The sequence below is a fragment of the Saimiri boliviensis genome, chromosome 9 (genome assembly GCF_048565385.1).
Source record: "Saimiri boliviensis isolate mSaiBol1 chromosome 9, mSaiBol1.pri, whole genome shotgun sequence".
Taxonomy (NCBI): domain Eukaryota; kingdom Metazoa; phylum Chordata; class Mammalia; order Primates; family Cebidae; genus Saimiri; species Saimiri boliviensis.
The window spans coordinates 86,563,025-86,587,440 of NC_133457.1; the positions used below are offsets into that span (position 1 = coordinate 86,563,025).

The following is a 24,416-nucleotide window of genomic DNA, read 5'->3' on the forward strand; positions in this document are numbered from 1 at the left end:
CCGTCAATAGCTTCAAAAGAACATCTTTGGGCCATTTTTTTTTTCTGTTCAGACTTCACTTGATGAGATTGTCATTCCTTCAGTCAGAAACAGTCACTTCAGTATCAGTATGTGGAAGCTGCCGGGGGAAGGGCTCTTATCACCAACCATCACGGATGGGGCTTCCCAGCAAGGGCCCCTTGCCAAGGGATGGAATGAATGAGTGAACAAATGAGTGGCTGCAATCCACATACCTCCCAGGAAAACCTGGCTCTCAGAGAGGTTGCGTCTAACTTCTGAACTATCTCCTTGAGCACTACAGCCTCACCAGAAGAAAGACACGAGCTATCAAATAAAGTAAACATTGGTTGTTATTGTTTTCTGTGAGAGTAAACTGGAAAATGGATATAACATAGACTTGACAAGCTGTGCATCCATGGCCTATTTATTGAACCTTTCTGAACTTCTTTTTCATCTGTGAAGCAGAATTAACAGTACATACCTTGACGCTGCTGTGACCAGAGTTATTCGCAGAGTGGTTGATGAACTTGCAACATCAGCATCAGCTGGGAGTCTGTTAGAGATGCAAATTCTTAGGCTCCAGACTAAATGAATCATAATATCTGGAAATGATGCTCAGCAAATTGTTTTCACAAGCCCTTCAGGGGATTCTGATGCAAATCAACATTTGAGTAGCATTGGATGTGAGGATCAATAGTGGAGATTTTAAGGGTCAAAAATGCTCTGAGTAGGGCTGCACTACTTTGAATGGTGGTTCCACTACCTACTTGCTGTGTGATCACAGGCAAGATGTCTAGCCTCTGTGTGCCCCATTTTCCTCACTCAAAAATGATTGTTGTTGTAGGGATTAAATGAATTAGTACATATAAAGCAGTTAGCAGACGTTCTGACACGTGGAGCATAACAAATGGTATTATTGGATATTTAAATATGAAACAAGCTCATGTTATGCTATATGTATAATATAATAATTATAATTATTGCCTCTACACATGAAATTATGGTTAATTTCATTTTCCTTGTCATATTCCTCTTTACCTATTTTTCTGCAATTAACATTAATTACTTTTGTAATTCACAAGAAAACACTATAAAATAATTTGCATTGAAGGAGGGAAAATATTAACAGGTAAATTACATGAAGTGTTGGGGGTGGCTATGAACTATTTTATGGATTCTCCTGGGTCTCTCTGCACCCTGTGCCCTTATCCTTAAAGCCAAGTATACTTTTTGTTGGTTTCTGTGCACACACGTGTGTTTGATAATTTCCATGTAATTCAATCAGGGAGAACAACTTTTTAGGTCTCATTACCTCGTGGGCATGGGCTCCACATGATTAGATTGAAATGTTAGCCATCCCTCTTTGTATTCATGCAACCACTTGGTGAACAAACCCAGGCTAGTCTAGTGGATCATGAGATACACCCTGTGGAATAGAGTTAAGTCATCTTTGCTAAGGTTGCTCTAAACCAATGAGCCCTCCAGCTGATCTAGCAGCAGACTACAGAGGCAGTCCAGCTGAACTCAGCCCAAACTGCTGACTTACGGAATCATGAGCTAAATAAACGAATGTTGTTTGAAGCCTCCAAGTTTTAAGTTGAGGGTCATTTGTTACAAAGCAAAAGCTAACTGACCTACTGAGTAGATCTCCAAAGTTTGCTTTCGTGCCATCATCCTCTCTCCCAGCTCTGCCCTCCATACCCTGCAGTCAAATTTCTTTTCACTCTTTGATGGTAGGAGTTTTAGAAACAGTTGGACTATCAGGATGAGTAAGCAGCAGGCAGCAAGTAGAGCAGAAATGCAGCATGCTTGGAAGGCACAGTCATGGAAGGTGCTGTCTTTACATCCTTTACTAAAAGAAAATAGGCCAAGAGGAAAAAAGGAAGCCTGACTTAATCTAAATTTTTCATATGGCATCTCAGGAACAACCAATGATTCTATTCTGAGCCTTTTCCTCTATTGAAGCTGAAATGTATTTCCAGTTTAATGCCTGCGTTGGTCTAAAAGGAAATACTGAAGTTGTGGGCTGGGACAGGAAGAATGTCACTGGTGAAATAAAATCTTGTCATCTCATTTCATTTCAGTAGCCAGACAAAAATTTGCTACAGGGCTGTCCCTAAATGCCATCACCAATCCGAACAAGTGGTTGTTAGTGGCACCTCTTGACCACTGTGTTGTTGGTCATCGATTTATGAGAGCTTGGGGGCAGTCTTCTGTTCTCTGCAGCTTCCCAAATCTTTTAAGAAGTAAAAAAGATTTTGCATTTGCCATTGAGAAATTGCCAGTTCTTTTCTAACTTTTGGGTCATATGGATCTTAACTGGATGCATGAGGCCATCTTAAGTGCTCAGAAACACCATAGATGACATCTGTGAGTCACATCATGTCAAGCAGGGTCTAACTTCTTCATGTGTGTTAGTGCTCATAACAATGCTATATTATCATCACCCCTATTTTACACATGAAGAATGGAGGAACAGAAAAGTTAAATAACTTTCCCCGAGGTCTCAGGCTCTTAACCTTTATGCTAAATTGCCACTATATGCAGGATCATGCCTGAACATAATAAATGCTCAATATTTGTGCCTGATGAAGTGAGCCCTAATGGTAATATTGTACCCAGTGGCTGGTGAACACTAATATTCACAGAATGAATATTAGTGACAGGGCACTTATTTATTCTCCTCTTCTGTCCTTATATTTCCACTGAAAGGGCCACTGTTAGCACATCTATTCTTTCTGGATTTCAAGGGGACCACGAAATTAAAAGGTCGCAATTTGGTAGGAAGTTTACGAGATATTGTCTGGAAAGTGAGTTTTTCAGCAAGCATATAGTTTTCACTGAGGCTGTGTGTGCATTGCGGCTGAGGGATGGGGTACTGATGGAGCTCCTGGGCATGGTAAGTAGCAGTAGGACCCATTCCCCTGCCACTGTCATGATGACTTCCTTCTTTTCTTTCTTTTCCATAAGATGTTTTAGATAAACATCAAAATTTCCTGGGCTCAGTCAATTATTCTGTCTTCACTGATAAGGAGAACCTTGCAAATGCAATTTCCCCTCCCTTTCAATAAACAGGCCAACCCCCTTTTATCTCACTCTCCAGCTTCTCCTCCCACCCCACATACGGGCACAGATGTGCACAGGATGCACTTGTGAGTGTGCGCGCACACCCCCCCACACACACCCACACACACCATCTTTTCTTTTATTCTAAACCAGGAAAATTCAATGTGAGATCCTGTCTTTCAAACATAATAGCTCGGAGATAGCTCAGACTCAGCTTAGAATCAATATGCCCTTGGTGAAGCCACTGGAATTCCAAGTTTTCCCAGCAGGCTTTAGACAGAAGTGGAGTCAACATATTTGGGCATAAAATGAATTCCAATGAGCTCCATTAAATAATGTGAATGCTTGGGGACACTCACTAGTTACCTGGGCTGAAGGGCACACAGCTTTGAAGTCTCAGACTTTAGTAAAGATATGTTTAAAATTTCAGTCATGAAGTGAATTAACATGCTTCTCTTCCCTGCCAATTTTGGAAGTAGAAAGATAATTTTATACGGGGACAAGATGGGACAAAGGAAAGGACAAAGCTTATGATTTACATGTGCTCTTGGGATTTCAAATATAGATGCAGGGACAAATAAGCAAGTCACAGCACCTTATCATGAGTCTATTTAATAATAAATTCATTTAAGACACATATTGGGCACCCATTGTATGGGAATTGTCAGTGTCTGTGTGTATGTGAGAAAGATGAAGATAGCATTTCTGTCACCCAGAAGTTTGTAGTTGAATTCTGATGCAAGACTTTGGATCTGGGCACACTCCCAGGGTGAAACTGTAAATGCAATACTTTGAAACCCACACTGCCCCAGAAATAAAACCTTTTTTAGACACCTCAGTTTTTTTTTTTTTTTTTTTTTTTGAGGCCAAGTTTTGCTTTTGTGCCCAAGCTAGAGTGCAATGGTGCAATCTCAGCTCACTGCAACCTCTGCCTCCCAGGTTCAAGTGATTCTCCTGCCTCAGCCTCCCAAGTAGCTGGAATTTCAGGCATTTGTCACCATGCCAGCGGATTTTGTATTTTTAGTAGAGACGGGGTTTCTCCATGTTGGTCAGGCTAGTCTCGAACTCCTGACCTCAGGCGATCTGCCTAACTTGTCCTCCCAAAGTGCTAGGATTACAGGCCTGAGCCACCGTGCTCAACCTAGACCCTCAGTTGTTTTTTTGTTTTGTTTTGTTTTGTTTTTGAGACGGAGTTTCGCTTGTTACCCAGGCTGGAGTGCAATGGCGCGATCTCGGCTCACCGCAAACTCTGCCTCCTGGGTTCAGGCAATTCTCCTGCCTCAGCCTCCTGAGTAGCTGGGATTACAGGCACGCACCACCATGCCCAGCTAAGTTTTTGTATTTTTAGTAGAGACGGGGTTTCACCATGTTGACCAGGTTGGTCTTGATCTCTTGACCTCATGATCCACCCGCCTCGGCTTCCCAAAGTGCTGGGATTACAGGCTTGAGCCACCGGACTCGGCCCGACCCTCAGTTTTAAATGAACATTCACTTTCCCCAAATATAATTTGATAGCTAATCTAAATTCTCCCAATCAGAAACTTCCTTTGCCTTACAAAACTCCTGACCTAAAGGTTAAGGAGGGTGGACTGGTTTTCTTAACTGTGGAAGACACAGCATGAGGATGTGAGGATGTGGTTTGAGTGGTTCAGGTTCTTTTATGCTGGCCATCAGTTCCAGTTACTGAAAGAGATGCCCTGCCAGCTCCAACCTTCCTAAAACCAAAGATGAACTGAATTCCCGAGTGCACGTTCAGAAATTGAGAGAGCAAGCTATAGACAGTGAGAGAGAGAAGGAGGTATTTCTCAGGAAGAAAATTTAATATTAGTTGGCTTTGGGGGAGAATGCTTAATATCAGCTGGATTTTGGAGAGAATGCCACACTCGACTGGGAGTCCCTTAGCAATCTTTCCAAACACCTCAGCTCTCTTTCCCTGATCCCGGCCCCTCTTTCCTGTCTGGCATATGCTTGTGTAAGACTTAGCAGATGATGGCCAGGTGCAGTGACTCACGCCTGTAATCCCAGCACTTTGGGAGGCTGAGATGGGTGGATCATCTGAGGACAGGAGTTCGATACCAGCCTGACCAAGATGGCGAAACCCCTTGTCTACTAAAATACAATAATTAGCCAGGCGTGGTGGCACACACCCATAATCTCAGCTACTCATGAGGCTGAGGCAGGAGAATCGCTTGAACCTGGGAGGTAGAGGTTGCAGTGAGCCAAGACCATGCCATTGGACTTCAGCCTGGGTGACAGAGCAAGACCCCATCTTAAAAAAAAAGAAAAAGATTTAGTATATGTTATTTCTCACTGGCTTCCCTCTCCTGATGAGACCCAGCCACCTTTCACACAGTCTCACACAGTTTATACTTCTTGTTTATACCACATAGCATCGTGTAGTGGTTTCAAGTGTGGACTCTGAAGTCGAACAGCCTACATTCAAATCTTGGCTCTGCCACTCACTGGTTGTGTGCGTTTAGGTAAGCTGCCTAACCTCACTGTGCCTCGGTTTCCTAATGTGTAAAATAGTGATAATAATTCCTACCTTGAATTCTTTTTATGAAGATGCAATGGGTTAATATTTATAAAATGATTTGAACAATGCTGGGTATATAGTAAGTGCTAAGTAAATGTTTCTTTAATAAACTCGGTGGATTTAGTTTTATATGTTTCTTTTTCCCAAATGTAAGTTCTAGCTTACTGTTTTGTGTCACTGAAGTGCATTATTGTGACCTTAGATATCAGATACACAAGGTCAGAATAAAGAAGGCAATTATTACTACTGCTATTATTAACACAATTGATAGTGAACATTTGGTGAATGTTTGCACCATAGTCAAAACTTTATTAGGTATTATCTAATTTAATCTTGGTAATAACTCCTAGAAATAGATATTTGACCAATGCCCATTTCTCAGAGGAGGAAACCGAGGCTCAGACAAAACTAAATAACTCACCCAAGGTAACAGCCAGGAAGTGCTGGCTCAATCCCAGGGGAACTGAGGGGTATGCAAAGTCCTAGATCATTTGACAAAGTGTGCAAACAGTGATTGAGAACTAAGGCAAATTGATGAGGATAGTGTGGTGGCCATGAAAATGTACCTTATAGATTTCTGACTGATTTCCACCTACCTCTACACATACCATATTTTGAGGGTGAGCCAGACTCAGTCAAAGATTTTAGAGTTGGGAAAGGGAAAAATACTAACTTTACAGTGGAGAGACCTGGCCAATATGACCTTCACCAAAGCAAAGTGTAATATTACCGGTGATGTCATATGGATCCACTGTGTCCCCTGACATGAAATGACAAGTAGGCCATGTTGCCTTAGCTGTATTCTTTCCAAAAACCCATAACCCAAATCTAACAACCCTAGTCTTGTACAGGAACAACAATAGACACACCCAGATTGGAGGACAGTCCACAGGATCCCTGGTCAATGCTTACTCAAGACTGTCAAGGTCATGGACAACAAATAAAGACTGGTAAACTGTCACAAACTAAAGAAGACAGGGTGTATATGACAATAAGATGCACTGTGGTGTTCTGGATTGGTCCCGGAACAAGAAAGAAACACCAATTGTAAAGCTGATGAAATCCAAATCACGTCTGGAGGCTGATTAGGAGTAATGTACTCATGTCAGTTTCTTGGTTGTAACAAATGTATCATGATACTGTTAGGTTTTAACAATGGGGGAAATTGGGTGAGAGGTATACTACTGTTGCAACGTTTCTGTAAATATAAAAATATTCCAAAATAAAAAGTTATTTAAAAAGTACTCCCAGGGATTGTAACTCAATTGGTTCAGGATACAGCCTGGGCTTCGGGATTTTTAGAAGATCCCAGGGCATTCTGAAGTGCAGGCAACGTTTGGACAACACGGATCTACATTCTAAAGAGCTACACGGTTGAATGGTAAAGCCACTGTCTCTAAGTAAAGCTGTGGCCATCACAGAAGCAGCTGTTAGGCCGTCCTACTTCTCAGCTACTGGTTTCTTCTCTGCAATCACAGAGCAGGGGACAGGAAGAGCCACTCCTTGCTAATAGGCCCTGTTTATTCTCCACTTATTCTCAGAAACAGGATCAGATATCTTTGGTGGAAGATTCTAATGTACTCATTAAGTGCACCTAATCTTAATCTCCTTTTATGTTGGCTAAATGAATATTTAGATACAACCTTCCAGAATGCAGTGAATTTATTCCTGGGAAGCTGGATGAATGGAACACCCATAAATTGATTCCTATTTTAAGTGCACAGTGGGAGCTGATTATTTGGAGAGCATCTGTAGGCAATGAGAGGTTTCTCCCGTAATAGGCCTCCTATGTTAACTCATTTACTGTTAGAAATGTGGGTCCTATGCTTTCTTGCAGCAGGATACTTTCTTAGTCTAGGCCTCCTCCCTGTCCTCTCTCAGTAAAGTCATGGCTACTATAACAGATGCTGGAGGTGCCCTGTCCAGATTCCTGCACTTTCCGCTGGCAGGTGCACCTGTTCCCCAGATGCTGGGCTTGACATATCTCAGAGTTTACACCTGTGATTTCTCCTGAGCTCTGCCCTTGACAGACAGGAGTCCCCTCCCCTACTGGGAGTTTCCAACCCCTCCGCTGTGTGCTCGCCAATGACTGACCGGTTCAGGGCTACCAAAGCCTGCCTCTCCAAGTCTCAAGGCAGGAGTAACTATGATGCAATCCACACTCCAGGGCTCCTCTGGGAGTCTTCAGCTGCAACCACATCCTTTCTCCTGCCCCATTCTTTCCCCCTCACTTTCTTATATAGGTTTCACTTGAGAATCCTCCCTTACTGAATCACTTGCATACACATTCTGTTGCATTTAGGGAATAGATTTAGAATCAGCTTCTCTTCCGCTCCAGGTGGAGACTGCAGGGACAGCAGTTAAGGTTCTCACCCACTGGCCATTCCTGTCCAGCTGGGAGCCCCTCGTAAGGAACGCTACCTCTCTGAGTCTCAGTTGCTTCACTGATAGTCATACTCTGGAACTGCAGTCACCTCCTCGCAGGCTCCACTCTCACTCCACTCCAAACCAGAGTATCTTGTAGAAAGATAAATCAGATCATATCAATCTCCCCGTTATAATTCCAGGGGCTCCCCAGCACTCTTGGAACAAAAGCCAATCTCGTCTGCAGGCTGCCAGGCCCTGGCTGACCTGGCTCCCTTCTAATACTTCACTTTCCTCTGTGCTTCCCTCCGACAGCATCAGCCTGTTGCTGTGTCTTGAAAGCACCCACCTTGCCGCAGCTTCAGGCTTGGCATGGACTGTCTGCAACTCCTGTCCACACCATCTCATGACTGGCCGTTCATGTCATCAGGCCTCAGCTTAAACACCTCCTCCTTGGAGAGACCTTCCCTAACCCTGTCTCTCACGACCTATTTCAATCTCCTGCTTAGCCACCATCCACATCTAATATTTTTCTCGTCTATCTGTCTGTTCGATGTCTGCCCCTTCCCTAAAAGGTAATCACCCTGAGAGGAAACATTGCCTGGCATATTCACCCCTGTCTTCTTAGTGCCCGGAGCAGCACTAGGCCTGTAATAGGTGCTCAGTAAATACCTGGGGAGTGGCAGAAACAGGGAGGGGGAATTGACGGACGCTGTGGGCTGCAACTGTGTGTGATGAGGAAGATGAGGTTGATGAGGAGCTGCTGTGCGGAGCCAACCCCACGTGCTCTGAGGCTCAGGAGATACTGCCAGGTTGCCTGTGAATCACAGAACACAGATGCTGCCCTCACGCCCTCCACTGTACCCACCCTGCCCTCCCATCCTGATCCCTGCCTTCCCAGCCAAGGCCTCTGCTGTTCTCTTCGGCACAAGAACAGCTGTTTCAGGAAAGCCCAGGTCGGCCCTGCAGTTCACACTGGGCCTCTCTAGAGCAGGGCACGCAGCCCGAGACTCTTGCCTGGCTCCGTAGAAGCTCAGTAGGCCACAGGGCTTTTCCATTACCCTGGCAGCTGCTTCGCAGAGAGGCTTTTCTCCAGCTTATGTCAGGGACCCCCAAAGCCCGCTGTGATTGCTGGCTCCACGGAGCAATTGAAGACATTGGCATCACTCCCCAGGTCGTTAATGGGAAACGCTGAAAGATTGAATGCTCCAGAGCCCCCTGCCTGCTCTTCCAGGGCTCTGCAAGCCTAGCCTCCTCTGGAGGGATGATTGTAGAATGAGGCAATCAAGATCAGAACAATGAATGCAGGCCCCAACTCAGGCAGGTGGATGGGCCTGCAAACATCACAATTACCCAGTTCAGAACAAGACCTGGCTGCTAAGAAATGTTTGTTTGGGAGGCCTCTGGCTGTATGATGTGGACCAAGCCTCTCCGTAGGGTAGGAACATGTGCAGCCTTTGGGGGAGGCGTGGAAGATGGCTGAAGGAAGCAGGATCACGCTTTCCTGGCATGGAGGGTGTCATGTTGAAATGACTCCTAGCATTTCTGTGCCCTGGTGCCCAAGTTCTTTATAATCTCCTTCTCTTGAGCATGGGGGGCACCTGTGAGCATGACAGGATGATTAGTGATTAGTTATGATATATGGAAAATGTAAATGGATCCTGCATGTATAATTAAGACTTAGAATCACTTGATTTTTAGGTAAGTAAAAAAGGAGATTGCCTGGGCTGGGCCTGACTCAATTAGATGAAGCCCTTAAAAGAAGGACTGGCCCTTCCTGAAGAGAGAGCTTCTCCTGCTGGACTTGAAGTTAGCTGTCATGTTGTGGGTGGCCCCCGAGGGGTCACATGATGAGGGACTGAGCGTGATCCCTGGATGACAGCCAGCCAGGAAACAGGACCCTCAGTCCTGCAATGCAAGGAACTGAATTCTGTCAACAACCTGAATGAGCTTGGAAGTGGAGAAAGCTGCAGATGAAAATGTGCCCCAGCTGACCTCTGCACAGCAGCCTTGTGAGACGCTGAGCAGAGCGCCCTGCCATTTGGGCCCAGGCTTGTGATCCCCAGAAACTGTGAGGTAAGAAATGTATGTTGCTTTAAGCCACTAGGGTTATGGTAATAGTGTTACACAGCAAGAGCTAATGAATACAGTCGGGTTCCAGAAAGTCCCCTTGAGTTCCTGCTGCTGCCTTCCCGAAACCAGAAGGCTCTACCCTGTCTTGTCCTCCTCTGCTCCTTTACTTAGGGAGGGCTCATGGGACATTGTGAAGTAGCACAGAAGCTTTGACCCAAGGCTACGCAGGTTCCAGGGATGGCCACCCCACTGACTAGTATGGTCATATTCCACATTCTGTGCATATTCCTTGTAACTCCTTGGAACCTTAGTTTTCCCATCTGTAAATGGAAATGTTGCAATTCCCTACTGCATTTGGCAGAGTGAACAGCAAATGACTTCATATGCATAGAGCGCTCAGTTAGTGCCCGGGAGCACACGAAAATTGTAATGACTTTTTGAAATAATTCTTCCCTGCTTGTACACCTGTCTGCAGACCAAATGAAGTCTACTTTGTACTTTAAAAAGGGCTACAGGCTTGGGCCTAGAAAGAATTCAATTGTGTTTCAAAGCCAAAATTCTTAGATGAATGCCCACTCTGTCTAAATATAGTATCTCCTTCATTCTCTTTGCTTTTCCTACTTTGTCTTCAGAGCACTTACATTACCTGAAATATCACCTATGATGGGTGTTTGTGAATTTCACATATGTGTGCACGAAATTCGACTATTGTCTGAAGCAGGCGTCCCCAAACTACGGCCCCTGGGTCGCATGTGGCACCCTGAGGCCATTTATCCGGCCCCCCGCCACACTTCAGGAAGGGGCACCTCTTTCATTGGTGGTCAGTGAGAGGAGCACAGTATGTGGCGGTCCTCCAACGGTCTGAGAGACAGTGAACTGGCCCCCTGTGTAAAAAGTTTGGGGACTCCTGGTCTAAAGCCACAGAGGTGGCATGGCATGCTCAGTGGTTCAAAAGAACCTGGAGTTGGAATCTAAGGTGGGATTTAAAAATGAGGTTTGAATGACTTGAGTCCTCCTACTCTTCCTTCTCCATGAAACACTTTGGATTTTGCCATTTAAACGGTTCATTTGGAACCATTGTATAAAATTTATGCTCCCTGAACTATACCAGGGCATTTTCCATCAATGACCTCTGTCACATTCGTTCAGTTTTTTTAGGTCTAGCTTTACTTTTTGTTTTCGGCCTATGATGAGTGGAGAGAATCTGCCACTCACTGATAGTGGCTTCTGAGCCCCCATCAGAGATGGTGTCAGCATTGATACGTTATTGACATTATCATTATTGAGATGGAATCTAGCTCTGTTGTCCAGGCTGGAGTGTAGTGTTGTGATCTCGGCTCACTGCAACCTCTGCAACCTGGGTTCAAGCTATTTTCCTGCCTCAGCCTCCTGAGTAGCTGACGTTACAGGTGCCCGCCACCACACCTGATTAACTTTCGTATTTTTAGTAGAGACAGGGTTTCACTGTGTTGGCCAGGATGGTCTTGAATTCCTGTCCTCATGTGATCCACCTGCCTTGGCCTCCCAAAGTACTGGGATTACAGGTGTGAGCCACTGTGCCCGGCCTATTGATGTTATTTTTGAAATAACAGTATGATCCTCATTAAGTTGGATATGTTGGCTCTAAAATGGAGTCACACAACATCCTTCTGCACCCACCCATTCCCCTTATATTTTTTGCCACCTGGAAACGACAGTTTTGTGTTTATTACTGTGGACTCCCCCCAAGACTGCTGGAGCTGCCACCTCCCTCCCACTCCCTTGCTGCCAGGCTAGAATTAATTACTCCCTCTTTTAGTCATTGCCACATGGCATCTTAGTTTTAAAATATTAACCACAGTGAATCAGGGCTTACACTGTGGCCTGGTGCTTATGAACAAATCATGTGGTTCAATTTGCTTGGGGTCCACAGGTGAGGCCCGTCCTAAGCCTGCAAGGTGCTGCAAAGAAATGGTTCCATGATTCCTTCCCCCCAGGATGCCAGAAGCAGCAGGATCCACCAAAGCACTTATTGCTTGTGGGTGGAACAAGACCAGATCGTGGGTGGGTGGGTATGAGTTGGAGGGAGCTTAAGGACTTGGAGATTCAAAGATGTGTTGAGCATGCAGACAGTGATCCCAGTGCCCAGGGTAAGGAGGCCTGGAGGATGAGAGGGATAGCCCACTTCCCCAAGAAAGGATCTGGAACACTGACGGGACATCAGTTAATTCCATGGAACCAACCTGAGAACAAGAGACAAAGGAACAGGAGAGACAGGAAAGAAAGAGGAGAAGGATTCAGGAGAAATGGTGGTATGGGGGCTGTATATGGCTGAACCTTTTCTCAGCAGGAGAAAAGACTCCTCACCTAATTGAGGTGAAGCTTGCTGTGGATGGAGGTTGGGCTTAAAAGTGGATCTGCATGGGAATCTCAGCTTTGTTATTTTTAAGCTGAGGGACTTAAGGTAATTTACTTAACCTCATTGCACCTTGGTTTTCTCAGCTATAAAATGAAGCTAATAATACCCTGCATGTTGTCCTGAGAGTCGGATGTGATGATGATGATAAAAAACTTTATCTCAGTACCCGGCACATAGATATTGAATGAATGGTACCCAGTAGAGACTCAGTGAATAAATGAAGGGCCAAGCTATCAATGTGCTGAAGCTGGAGACAGCTGTTGTGATACTTGGGGTGTCTGGTGGTAACAGTTTGCAAAACTATAGCAGGCAGTTGGTGCCCACCATACACCCATGGCCCTCAACTTTTCGGTATATTCTGAGGGCCTCTTCTGCTAGTGCCTCTACTGCAAGTGAGGCAAGACTCATTGCCTCAATCTGAGGTGTAGAGTTGGTTCCCTGCAGGGCTGGGTGCAAGTTTACACTCCTGGGCACAGCCCTTAGCCACTGAGGGATGGGAGTTGGTGCATAATTGCTTCCTTGCTTTTCAGGCGGGGTAATCCAGGCATGCTGTACCCTCTCTTCGAGAGAGGTCCCTGGCTGTGCTGAGTCCCAGCAACAGGCAACCTGCTCAAGAGTGTCCCCTGCATTAGCTTTCTTTGAATCTGTCTAGATTCTCCAGTTCCCCTCAGCACTTCCTAGGATCACCTCCTAAATAAAACGTGTGTACCCTCATCCTTCACTCAGGATCTGCTTTTGGGAGGGCTCAGCCTAGGACAGAATTCCAACTAAAGAATTTAGAAGCCTTTAATTTTTGTTTTTCCTTTTGAGGCTCAGTAAACTGAAGGTGCAGGAACTGAAACAGACAGTTCTGCCCCAGGCCTCATCTTTAGGGATCTTCTCATTGATATCTGAAGTGAGTTGAGGAAATGTACAGCCAGGTATCAGAATGCCCTTTGGAAGTACTAGGCTAGGTAGCTGGGTGAGTCATCTGTGCCCTGCTAATCCCTGGAAGAGCCAAGAAGAGGGCTCTGGTGGGACCTCCTGTGAGGCTTCCACGCAGTTGCTTGGTTTGTTTTCCATGACGCAGCAACACAGCTGAAAAGCCTTCAGGGTTTTTTTTACATTGCCTCCTCCCTTGGGTTCCCATTACCAAAGTGCTCATTGGGCAGAGGCCTGGCTGAGAATTGTTCCTAACATTATGGATAGCTCTTGTAATTAGAGGAGAAAGCAGAATTTGCTTAAACAGTGAGGACTTCTGGAGAGAGAGAAAAAAACCTTGAAATGCAATTGTCTCTACCAAGACAGGCTCAAGTGAAATTACGGATAAAGCAACATTACCATAAAACAATAAGATGCTGATCCCCTTCCAACCCACCCTGCCCGTTTGAATCCAGAAAGGCTTACTTATCCTCAATGTTCAAAGGAGAAAATTTCCCCTTTGACTTCCCCTCTGAATTGATCAGATACCTGGGTCTGTGATTCCTCAGCTACCTTGGAGAGATGAACCTAGACATTCAGGTGCCCTCATGAACCAAGGATATCCAAAGTTAAACTTGAGGGCTCCAAGGCCTGTGGGCACAGGGTGCTAATAAGCCAGGTCTAAGTTTCCTGGATTGTAGAACTTAGTGGAAGGTGTGTAGTTCCAGGATGGATGGGCAGAGCCCATCTGTTTATGGTAAAGTGGAACTTTCTCTGACTTATGCTCCCAAGCTTGGTGGGAACTGTGGTCGATTTTTTGTAAATATAGTTGGCATAATTCCCCTCCTAGGATCCTTCTACACTGACTCTGTGCTTGGCCACATGACTTACTTTGGTTAATGAGATAATAGCAAATGCAGCCTCAACAAAGACTTGGGAAGTGCTTATATATTGGAGGTTGCTCTCTCTTGCTGTTCTGAGAAACTCTGTCATTCCTGCCATATCTGTATGTCAACATTAGGGCTAGCCTGTTGGATGAGAGACATGTGGTCCAGCCCCTGATGCCCTAGGCAAAAGCCAGCAATAACTACTAGACATGGTTAGTGGTTACTGGCCACCAAGCAGGCCCCAGCCAATCTACCAGTTGACTGAAGAACTAACTCATTGACCCAGAGACCCATACGCAGTAAGAAATGGTTGCTGCTTTAAACCACTGAGTTTTGGGGTGGTTAGTTATACAACAAAAATAACTGCTTCAGGGCCAGCCAGTTTTCACTGGCAGCTGGATGACATATGGACCCACTCCTCCCTCCACTTGACTGGCTTTCTCCCATCCTGCCACACACAGGAGTACAGGAGAACTCAATGCTGATACCCTCGTATTGTTTTACAGTTGTTGCAGCTATCTAAAAATAGGATATATTCTCATTACCACTTTGAAATTATGGTAGTTATTAGACTTACCACTCAATATTGTTATTTAATGCTTTAATTAAAAAACACATGTCACTAATTTGGCTTTTCTAAAATTTTAATAGCTGCATTTTAATAAAATTGGTTTCCTTTATAATCCCCATGTATTTATTTTTATTTTTTAATATTTATGTTTTAGAGCTGAGGTCTTGTTCTGTTGCCCAGGCTGGAGTGCAGTGACATGACCATAGCTCACCGCAACCTCAAACTTGTGGGCTTAAGCAATTCTCCTACCTCAGTCCCCTGAGTGGCTGGGACTGCTGGGGCATGCCACCATGCCTAACTAATTTACTTTATTTCTACAGAGACAGGGTCTCACTATGTTGCCCAGGCTGGAATGCAGTAGCATGGTCCGGTTCAAGGCTACTGAACTCTTGAACTCTTGGACTCAAGTGATCCTTCTGCCTTGGCCTCCCAAATAGCTAGCATGCGGGTGCATATCACCATGCTCAGCTAATGCCTATTTACTTTATTTTATACATTAAGAAAAAATCACTCTGAGAGTAGCTTCAATATGTCTTCACCATAGTGCCAGTGAGATCCTTGGGAAAAACAAAAAGCTAAGAGCACTTGAATTCAACCCAGATCAAAAAACATAGTCTATTTAGTGCAATTTATTTATCTAATCATGTTTCTCAAAATGCTGACATAACTTACTAAGACATTCATAGGAAAGAGTTGTGGTAAGATAACCAAGAAACTTCTACTTATTTCTGATCCTGGAGGATTATAAAGCCATGAAAAATTTCATAACTTTGGTAAGCAATGAAAGCAAACTCAAATGCCTATAGAACTGGGAGGATAATAAAATTTGTGCCTTCGGCCAGTTATATAAAGTAGTAGTAGGCTTTGTGGGAAAATGGAGAGAAAGTACCCTGCCTCCAGGCATTTCAGATTAATGATTTTGTAAATCCAGTACTGTCCAAATAAAATAAATTTGTGGATAGTATTAAGCCTATAGAGCACTAGTGTTCCATTTATGGATTAAGAGCAAGATTGGGGAACTGGACATCTGGTCAACCTTCATCCCTGAACTGGCTCCGTCATCAAATAAGTAGGTGATCTTTTCCAGGGCAGTCAAATTTCTATGTCCTAGTTTTTATATCTGCAAAATGGTTATGGTTTCTATACGTCTTCCTTTCCAGAACTGTCATGAATTTAAAAAAAAACTACATTATAGAGGGGAAACAATTTGAAAAAAAGAAAGAAGGATCATGAAACATATGCAGAGTAAATCAATGCAATTGTTTGCTAAGCAGCCTGATAAAACTTAAGTCTGTCTATATAGAACATGGTTCTCTTTTTTTTTTTTTTTTTTTTTTTTTTTGAGACGGAGTTTCACTCTTGTTACCCAGGCTGGAGTACAATGGCTCGATCTCAGCTCACCGCAACCTCCACCTCCTGGGTTCAGGCAATTCTCCTGCCTCAGCCTCCTGAGTAGCTGGGATTACAGGCACGCGCCACCATGCCCAGCTAATTTTTTGTATTTCTAGTAGAGACAGAGTTTCACCATGTTGACCAGGATGGTCTCGATCTCTTGACCTCGTGATCCACCCGCCTCAGCCTCCCAAAGTGCTGAGATTACAGGCTTGAGCCACCGCGCCCGGCCCAGGACATGGTTCTTTTAAGTCACCAGCCTGTCAGATCCAAAAGAGGAACTTCAAGAATGATTATTTAAGTGAACCTTGCCTGCTCACTGAGAAGCCAACTCTGATCCATTGGGCCAAAGTTATTAATAAAGTTTGGAGGACAAAGCACATAAAAGAGCTACCCATTATGAGTCTCAAGCCGTAAAGTAGAGGACTAATGTCCAATTCAGTAATACATAAAAATGTACACGCAGGCAAACAAAGTTGAAAACAAGCTCAAATAAATAAAAAGGAAGGAAAACAAAACTCCTGAGATACAAGAAGGGAATAGAACGAGTCAAGGGAGAACATGAACTTGAGCCTAAATTTGCTGGTCCAGAGGCATAGTCTTGTAGTTGAACAGCATCTTTGGGCCCAGTTCTTCCATCTCAAGAAAGAATCTGAACAGTTCTAGGGTCTGTATGTCTTCCTGGATCCCATTATCCAATTAGATGCCAACCCTTAATGCTTACCTTCTCAATGGACCAGAGATAGCTCATCTTTACACGAGTCCTTTTTGGTGATTGATGGAAAGATGAGTTTTAGTTAGTAAATGTAGAGGAATGAGATTCTCCCTTTCCCTTCCTTCATTGTGTCCAAGAAAATTCGTGACATGTTTGAATATTACGGTTGGCTGGGTCAAGGGATCACATTCATATCTTCTCCCTCTGGGTTGCATATATTTTCATAAAGCTTACATGGGATGTGGCCTAAGTAGGTCTGGAAGGAATCTTAGGCTTAATGGGAATTTACCACCTGGTTTAATATCCTGTTACAGAATCTTTGGTTTGTCTATAATCGTGGAGTCATTTAGCCTACACAGGGCATAGGTACCCCAGCTCATCAGTATATCTGTGCACATAATATGGTCAGGACAGAAGGCAAAATGAGCCAGAGGAGAAAAGACTTGACTCAGAGGACCAGTTATACCTTGTTTTCTGTCACTGTGGACTGTTTGGATTTTATGAAGTTTTTTTCTCACTGTATCCTTTAGCTGTAAGTATGCCTAGTCATGAAATCTGGGAGACAAATGAGAAAATGATGGGAAAGCAGATCTATAGGATTCACATCAAGGTTAAATTTATTTTTATTGTTGATAAGTGATGGGATCAAGTGCTAGAGTTCTGCTGATGTTATAGTGGGAAGGGGGCATAAAAATCATTGATCCCACAGATGATTTGGTCTCTGCTTAAACGCTGCCTCACAGAGATGCAGTCTCTTAATCTAAATCATCATTTTACCTCCTTGGGACATCACTCTATGTCCCTGTCCTACATTATTTAACTAATAGTATCGTCTTTCTCTACTAGAAGGTAAGCCCTATGAGAACAGGACTTCTACTTTGTTCTCTGCTTATTACCATTGCTTAGAACTGTGCCCAGTCTATGTTGGGGGCACAATCTATATCTGATGGATGAATTGTAACATGGAGCGAACATCCTGCAGGACAGGTTACTGAGTCTCACCCTAGAGTTTCAGATTCAGTAGGTCTGGGTGGGGTCTGGGAATCGCATTTTGAACAAAATCCTGGGTGATGTTGATGCTGCTAAACACCATAGTTTGAGAACAATGCCCTAGAGTAATATATCATTGATTGTGAAAGGTCATTGCACTTGAGATCTTAAATTCAAACTCAATTTCTCTCTCTAATTTGCTATGTAGAAGAAGGAACCATTTTCTTCCTCTGAAAGACTCACCAATTCCTACTTTGTCCCATAAAATGGGAACCTCCAGTCTTCAGGAAGATGAGTGTTTGGGATGATACTCCCTCCACTCCTTCCTTTACTTGCCCCTCCCACTCCCAACTAAAGTATTCTGTGAGATGGGAAATAAGCAGTGAGCAAGTATAGCTCAGTTCTCCTTGACTTTTTCTCTGGGATCTGCCTGCCTATAGCAAGTTTGCATTTTCTGCTCCCCCAGATTGTATGCTTCCAGAAGCAGGTTCTTTCACTTGGGGGAATGGGCGTGGTTGGGAAAAGGAGGGAAGGGCCTATGGTTCTCTAGTTATCCTGTCTGACTACACATATTTCTTTAGCCCTTTCTCCTTTGTGGGTCCCAATGTCTAACCCTGGAATAGAACTAGAAAGGAGTAAGGAAGTCCAATAATCTGACTTTGGCTGCTGGTTGTAGTCTTTTATTTCTCCCCACCCCCCCAATCCTGCTTAACAAAATGCCTAATATTTTAATCACTAAACTCTGTTTATGTATGAACTGGTTTGTTGGGGGAAGGGTGGTGATCAGTACCTTAGAATCCACTGTAGGACCTTGATCAAACAGCATTCTCTCTTAGTCATGTGTGAAATGTAACACCTGCCACTCAGAAGGTTGCTGCAGAAGTTAAATACAAAACAAGCAACAATAGACTAACATAATATGTGCCGTATAGTAGATGCTCAAAAGATAGTGTGAGTTTCAAAATCTTTTCTCAGGAAGCTCTCTTGTCTTGTAGTTTCTCCCCAAAGCAGAATTTGAAGTCATTGCTCTATATAGGGTTGCTTTGGAAGCCTTTTCCAACTTTAAAGAAAAATCATTCTGTGAATGCAGCTTAGGAGCGTACATTCTGCTGTTTATGTAACTTGCTTGTACAGGTTTTATATTTATCGGTTTATGAATAAAATTCAAGGTTTTGACAATGAGAAGATGCAGGTAGGAATCTTGTACTCAAGGCTGGCTCCAAGAAAGAATCCGGGTTTGCATCTCTCTGCTTGTGTATTGTATGCACGTACAAAAACACATGCGCTCACACGATATTTAATAAGAAACCTATCCCCACCCCCAACAAAAGTCCTTAACACAAAGCTGAATATAAAATGAAGCCAACAGATGTAGCTTCAGTAATGGTTCACTAAATAGCTTACAGAAAATTTCTTTTTCGTAAGATAAAGAATAGCAGGTCATATTGCATATTCTCTCTTTTAACTTCTCAAGCATCTTTAAAATCCAAGACATAAAGGAAGGGGGGACCGGTGTTTAGTTAAATAACAACTGGGCCTCTTTGTGTATCTAAGCATTACCCTGAGGAATAGGTGGTCATTCCCAAAGCAGAGATGCTAATCAAAGGCATTATTTAATCCACCCCCTGATAGAAAAACCAGACTGTTGACACATCTCCCCATTTTATTATGCATGCTGCTCAAGCAAAAAAATAATGCGCTACGAAGACTTCTTTCTTTAAGCAAACAACATAATCAAGAGGAAAAGAAGCACATGGCCCTCATGTAACCTGTGATAAAGAACCCCGGAAATCTGCTATGGCAAATAGCAGGTAACTGAACATAAAAACAGTCCCTTCCTCTTTCTCAGAGTGGTGGAGGTAACTACTCCACAAAGCATTAGCTCCTTTAGGTCTCGTGACAGCCACTTGACATATATGCATGGCAGCAATTGCTCTCATTACAGATGTAAATAAAAGTGAGGCTCAGTTCCGATTAGGTAAATTATTCAGGGTTATACAATTGAAGTGACAAAGCTGGCATGCAGCCATCTGACTCTCCATCCACTGCTCGATGAACTTGTTTGGACACATAGTTTCTCTGGTCACTTACACCACCATATCTCACCTGGCTATTTACCTCAGAGGACTCAGCTTTTTAGATTTGGCTGACTCATGTTCTACATATCAGCAGTGTGTTTCTATTACAGAAACTTGAATTTTGTGCAAGTCAAGGGATAATTTACGGGGTTGTGGGGAAAACCATAGACTTTGCAGTCAGAGACAAGCGTTCCAAACTCTTTTAAGGTTGCCATGGAATAAACCAAAGTACTTTCTTGGGACATAATTTTATTCCAATATTTAGGATGAATCTATGTGCAAGGCTACACAACAATTCCTGAGTTATTCCGATCATAACATTTGATCAAGAAAAGGTAGAATTACTTTCAGTGGTAGAAATCCATGGAATAAATTAAATGAAATAACATACATCAAGTGTCTAGTACAGCACACAGGCATTTAGGAAGTTAGTTACTTTTTTCCTTGTGGTCATTAAGTGGTAGTATCCTCAGTCTTCTCTGAAGAAAGTAGGGTGAAGAGTGACTAACCCATGGTTTCATGAGAAGGAATGGGAAAAACAGAAATGGAAAATTCAGTGCTCATTTGGGGAGGGTATTTTTCTAAGGACAAATGGGACTGATTTCCCAAATTATGCCCAGGCTTATGATTCTCTCCCAGGTATGAGGAGACTGACTATTTGAGAGGAAAAGTCAGAGATTGGTGTCTTTGAAGGACCCTTTTAAGGAAGCAGAACCGACATGAAAAACTTTTGTCCACCATGCCAGTTCTAACAGTGCAGTAGCAAATATGTGACTCTGAAGGCAAGAGTTAGCCAAACCCATACATCTCCGCCGCCCCATGACTATATGTCTCAAATGGATGTATAAAATATCCTTTCCATCTTAGTGAACAGTAAAACATTTTAACTGTATATTTCATGTATGCTAAACCGCTTGACTTGAATGTAAAACTGACTGAAATTGCTCTTAGTGAATGGCTTTTAATCTCTGAATATAAACCTGATTTTAGCAATGCCTTTTTTGAGAATCTTCTGATCCTTCATTAGCATTTTAACTCCTGACTCATAAGTGATAAAACAACAGATCAGAGTATTACACTGTTTGCCATAGTTTGGCAGCTAATTAGGGTAAACCAAAGTACTTCCTTGGGACATAATTTTATTCCAATATTTAGGATGAATCTATGTGCAAGGCTACACAACAATTCCTGAGTTATTCCGATCATAACATTTGATCAATAAAAGGTAGAATTACTTACAGTGGTAGAATTCTTTTCTCTGCAAAGGGGTGGCTGGTATCCCCATTCGCTCACTTATTTCCTGCATACATGGGTGTGACAGGCACTGTTATAGGTACTGAAGATTCAAAGAAAGCTAAGATATTACCCTTGCTTTCAAAGACTTCCAAAGTCTATTAAGGAAGAGAAATACATAAGTAGGTAATTACAAAGCAGTGTGATCAATCTTATGTGAGACAGGAGCATTGCTCATTGGTAAGAGGTGAATTTCTGAAAGTAGGAGTTTGGGGAATTAAGAAATAATTCCACTTGATCCTGAATCACTGAACTTTGTTTAATGATAGGAAGTTTTCAGAGGAGGGAAGTGGATTGGATTGGGAGGAACACTCATCCAAAGGGCCCCTTCTTAGTCAAACTGTTTTTGCATTCCTCTATGAGTTTTGGAGTTGGGAATAGGATTTCTGGCCCGGGAGGTACCATGTTTCTTAAAGCTTGACCGGTTTTTCCCATGAGTGGCAGAAAGTGGCCTGTACAGGGAAAGATCCCAACAGACTGGTATACTGGAATATAGTCATGCATTTAAGGAACATTTTAGTGACATCCTAGTGGATTGCCATGTAAATAGAGACAAGTTCACACAAAGAAGACATACCTTGGATATTTACTGAGTTCCCTGATGGCTGAAGCTGGTTCTTAATACGTATTTGTTTATGATATAGCAATCTCTCTGTAGATACTGACAGCTCAGTATATTATGATTAGAGCTATAGCTCTTTTCTACATTGAGTTAAATGTCTTAACTCAATGTAGAAATGCCTTCTAAAAGGCATCCTATTGAAACATGCCTTCTAAAATAATAACACCTGATGAGGGGACACCTAGCATAACACAGGAGGGCAGAAACATGATGATTTTTTTACAGCTTTAACTTCAGGAAACAGTATAGTGTTTTCCTGGTACATGGCAGATGTTCAATAAATATTTGTTCAATGGATTAATTAATGAAGAATGCTATAATAGCAGCTGATTTATGATGAAGGAATACATGGGCAGTCATCATGGAATTGAAAAAAGTAGATACATTCAGCAATTTCTCTGGCATAAATTAGGAATGGACTTTCCCGTTAAAATAAAAAATTCACACAACAAGGCTAATGCATAGTGAAATATTTTGCCAGCAGGCTTTCTGGCATTTATTTCTGTGAATTTTCTGTTTATTGATAGAGAAGTCACAGTGTAATTTACTTATACCTAGCTGCAGACCAACTTTGAAATAAGTGTAGGAAAATTTAAGAAATTCACTGTTTTGGAATTTGCCAGTCATTATTCTTTGAAACTATACCAAAGATGAACATAAATAAAGGAGATCAACAGCTTGGTCTGAGACTCTTCATGGAAAGGGAACTCTGTCCAGCTTGCAGGGTTTTCAGAGCTCAACTGAGAGAATTCTCTGAAAAAGCAATGAGGCAGGAGTGTAGGGCTGAACTCTGGCCTCAGGGGGGCACCTAAGAGACTTTCATTTTTTTACTTGCTGTTATCAGTAAAGGACAGAAACCACCGGTTCAAGGTTACAGGCATGGAAAGTCATCTCTCAAGTTCAAGATCTGTAACTAGTGTCATTTGAATGAAAGAAGCGATGGGGAAGCTGGGACCAGATGGCCATTTTGTGGAATCTGCCACTTTTGAGGAAAATAACCTTTTTCTTTAAGTAAAAATGGACTACCTTGGAAGATAAGACATGACGAGTCAGCAGAAAGTGCCAATAGTCTCCATTTAAGACATGAGAATTAGACATCTTTGAGTAATATGAACCACATCAACAACAGCAAAGAAGGGGATGAAATATATTTTTCCACAACCAAAGAAAGCAAGTCATAAGCCCAGTACAGCTGTTATTCAGTGTCAGTTGGGAGCAGGCATCATTTGACTGAATTTCTCTAGAATGATTGGATCATTTAAAAGGAAATGCTAATCCTTAAACAGGATTTCCCCCCATCTCTTTTGAGGGATACAGATTTGTTGTTCTTAACAGTAAGTCAGTCACTGCTGAGGTTAACCTCTGTAGTCAACAATAAGAAAATCAGTTAGGATTTCCTCTTGTGATACCGTATTTTACCTTGGTGGAAAGATACTGAAATCTGCAATAGGTTGTGACAAGGCAAAGGTGTTCCCCAGCCCCTTGCCTCAGGGACATGTGAATTTATTTGATGTGTGACTTTCAAAATTAAATTATGAATTTAATTAATCAATGTTGTACCACCAGCTGCTGACCTCTGACCTCATAGGCTTTAAAGCTTCCTTCTCCCCTTGTCCCATGTTTTCAAAGTTTTCCTGTAATGTCATTTTACCCCACATCTTCCCAATGTGATTAGTTTTTGAGTTGTCTATCAGTATCATGAGATTCAGGTCACATAGGATGTTACTTTTAAAGTCCTTTAGAGCTCATAGATTCTATAAAAGTTTCTGTTTCCTCTTTGCTAAGCAGCAGAGGAAGTAAGAGGATGAGTGAGGGAATCGCAGCTAATATATTGCTAAGTCAGACACAGGAGATGATCCAAAAGAGGTCTAGAAAGGAATTTTAAAGAGCAGTTAATTCAGTTGAAAAGAGAATTATACAAAGTTTAGGCAGGCTGTAGGAGACAGTATGTGCCAGATAGCTACAAATATGATTGAGAAGGGCAGGAGATACCCAAAGCAGTGATGACTCAGAATAGGGCTTTGAGGAAGAAATCAGGATTTCTTAACTCTGGGAAGGCTTCAGAAAGATGAAGGCAAAGCAATTTTGAGGGGAAAAAATAAGGATTGGGATGAAGGAGGCAATGAATGTAATTAATCTTCCAATTAGGGTCAGATTGGTTACTGAAGCATTATTAAGATGATGCCAGCTGAGGCCATTGGTCACTAAGCCAGGACCCATTGCCTGGGGTTTTCAGCACTGATTTCATTGATTTTTGAATGGTAGGGATATTGGGCATCATTAGTCCACTTCTATCATTCTGCCAATAAGGAAACCAAGTTCAACAGTGGTTGAGTGACTAATTTAAAGACTGTGTGATTCCAAACAGGAATAACTGTACAAGCAGTTATTTCAGGGCTAGAGCTGGGTCTCCTGGCTCTAACCAGTATCCTTACCTTCAGGCCTTGCTACCCAGTGAGGAGGAAAAGACAGCAAAAAAAAAAAAAAAAAAAAAAAAAAAGTCATGTGTACTCTCTATTCCTTATTTGGCC

At 42.8% G+C, this 24,416-nt stretch overlaps 1 protein-coding gene across 3 annotated transcripts in view; it reads right to left on the bottom strand.

Moving 5' to 3' along the window:
- Nucleotides 1-24,416, bottom strand: part of SNAP25 (synaptosome associated protein 25) — an 88,076-nt gene that overhangs the window by 58,283 nt on the left and 5,377 nt on the right. The window contains exon 2 of one of the 3 annotated variants that reach the window (XM_039479346.2): nt 482-553. The exons of the other annotated variants lie outside the window; for them this stretch is intronic. The gene's annotated coding sequence lies outside the window, so the exon portion shown is untranslated. The remainder of the gene's footprint in view (nt 1-481; nt 554-24,416) is intronic. 3 annotated transcript variants of the gene reach the window in all.